This window comes from Miniopterus schreibersii (genome assembly GCF_964146895.1).
Source record: "Miniopterus schreibersii genome assembly, chromosome: 7".
NCBI classification, from domain to species: Eukaryota; Metazoa; Chordata; class Mammalia; order Chiroptera; family Miniopteridae; genus Miniopterus; species Miniopterus schreibersii.
Window position 1 is genome coordinate 59,583,240 of NC_138108.1, and position 2,707 is coordinate 59,585,946.

Below are 2,707 nucleotides of genomic sequence, written 5' to 3' on the forward strand. Positions count from 1 at the left end.
CAGGTTTATATTATACCCCTTTTTGTTCACAGTACTTTATAAGCTCTTCATGCATGTTAGCTAGTAAGTAGTGGAAATAGGGTTTAAACTTAGACCAAAGTCCAGAATACATACTTTATCACATATTTCCCCCCAATTTATTCTTCTTCTTCTTTTTTGATTGTCAAGTGATCTTTAATTGAAATATTTTCCTTTGTAGTTCTTAACTAGCTGCACATTCACTGCATCACTGTTGATGTCATCTATGATGTCATGAGGGTGGCAGCCATTAACATTGCAACCCACAGACTGGGCAGTCCCCAGGATCTCTTTAATGGTCCTAGAGAGTTCTCTAGCATCTGTCAGGCAATGTTGACAATCTCATCAAAGGTGACATTTCAACTCTGCTTAATGTTTTTTTGCTTCTTTCTGTCTCTTGGTTGTTCTTTGAGGGCTTTGATGACCAGGGCAGAGGCAGAAGGTACTACCTCAATCTGGGCCTGTCTGTTCTGAATGGTCAGTTTCACTGTAACCCTCAAACCCTTCCAATCACCGGTTGCTTTGGAGATGTCCAACAGTTTTTGGAGATAAACCCAGGGGGCCCATCTCAGGGGTATGGCAGACATGATGCCGACTTCCTCACTGGTGGACCTCAAGTCTACAACTTTGATCTCCTTGGGATCGAACTTCAGTGGCATAGTGGAGGCTCTGGTGTTAGGTGAACCCAGATTTGAGAGGACAGAAGAAAGGTGCACCTAAGCCTCCTGGGAGCTGAAACTTCTTAAGACAAGCATCTACAAATACCATCTTTGAACCAAATCCAGCCAAGGAATTAAAGATAGTTTTTTATGTTTTTAAAGGGTTGTAAAAGCAAATGAACCAACAAAGAAACAAAGAAAAATAGGTGACAGAAACCTTATGTACTTGCAAAGCCTAAAATATTTGTTACATCTTTATAAAAAACATTTGCCTATGCCTTGTTGAATGTCTTGCTCTGCATCTTACACAATGTATGATTTGGGACTATATAATTAAATCCTAAGCCTCTCTTTTTCCATCTGCAAAAGGGAGATTATAATATCTGTGTTACAAGGTTGTATAATGACTGAAAATGATAGTATACAGGAAAATACTGAGTATAATGTTCTGCACATAGTAGGTGCTCCCTGTTAGATTACTTTTCCTTGTGAGAGTTATATTAGCTTCTATTATATTGTCATCATGTTGCTCTAGATAAGCATCCTGCTGAGGGGTTCCTGAGTGATGATTTACCAAAGAGAACCAGAATATGTGGAAGGGGCTGGCGACCTGAAGCAGTTGGAATTTGGCCATTTTGGGGACTCAGGTGTGTCAGTAAATGAGCCGTGAGTGGGAAGTGGCCCTCCTCGGAAATGGTAAAAATAAAAACAAAGCTTTATCTTCCATCAAGATCAAGTGGACATTTGTATGAATTTGAAACAATATGTGAAACAGCTCAACTTCCCTACTCTTAACTGCCATGGGAGGCAAACGAAAGACGTCAAAGAGAGAGAGGCCAATGAGAGGATGATTCCCCAGACTGACCTGGAGAGAAGAAGGTGACTGCATGACCAGTGCAGGATGTTTAAAGGCCAGGAGGAAAACATCTGAGGCTAGTTGGAAAAAGTCCCACTTTCAAGGCACACGGGCCAGGGCACGTCCTTCGAGACTGAGGGCAGCCTTTTAGCAGAAGTGGAACATGATTTATGACCAGAGGGAGTGGATTGGCTGCGACAGCCAGAATAAAGACTAGGGGCAATGCATAAGGAATTGTGAGAATCTCATGATTTCTAGAAGAGCAAGGGATCCAGTTTTACCTTGCAATAGACGTTTAAGCTTGTGTTGTTTGCAATGTAGATTGTTAACTCAGAACTTTGTCTATCCCACAGGTAATATTTTATACAGTCCATTTTAATCTCTCCAAAAATTAGCTATTTAACATTTCAAGTCTTTTGGAGCTTTAAAAACTTTCTATTGCAGTATACTACATAAGTAGAAAAGTGAAGTAAATTAATTTTCACAAAACTGCACACACTCAATAAATCAACATCCCAATTAAAAAGAGAATATTATCAGTACCACAGACACTGTCTTCATCCTGCTGTTCTGTTGCCATCACTTCTTAAGGGTAACAATTATGCAGATTTCTAATAGAATACATTGATTTTGCCTCTTTTTTTCTTTACACATGTAGAATCATGCAGTATGTGTGTTTCTGTGCGTGTTTCTGGCTTCTTTCACTAATCACTAGGTTTGTGAGATCCGTCTCTGTTGTTGCCTGTTGTCCACTCCCATTGCTGTAAAGTGCTCTGCTGTGTGAATACAGCACATTTACTAATTCTACTGTAGCTGGACATTTCAACAGTTTTCACTTTTGGACATTACAAAGCACACTGCTATAAACATTCTGGTGTGCATTTTTGGGTGAACATATGTAGGCATTTCTGTTTCTGGGTCATAGGGTACGTATAACTTAAACTTTAGTAAATACTGGTTTTTCTAATGTGGTTGTGCTAATTTAAATTCCATATTGATAGGTTTTTGAAGAAAGGGAGTATTTTTAGAAATATATCAAATTATGGTCTATCAAGGAAGTCCTGAGTGCTGGATATGGTTGTATTAGTAGTAACTGGATCATCCCCTGAGCCAACCAGTGGAAATTAGAGAAGTGGGCAGAAGGAGAACAGGCTCCCTGTCAGGCACAAAATTG

The 2,707-nt window shown here is 39.6% G+C and overlaps 1 pseudogene across 1 annotated transcript; it reads right to left on the bottom strand.

Annotated features, from left to right (window-relative positions):
* Positions 1–202: 202 nt before the first annotated feature.
* Positions 203–677, bottom strand: LOC308559594 (large ribosomal subunit protein uL11 pseudogene; annotated as a pseudogene). Its single transcript has one exon. The product of its transcript is annotated as a large ribosomal subunit protein uL11 pseudogene (transcript).
* Between the last annotated feature and the right edge of the window lie 2,030 nt (positions 678–2,707).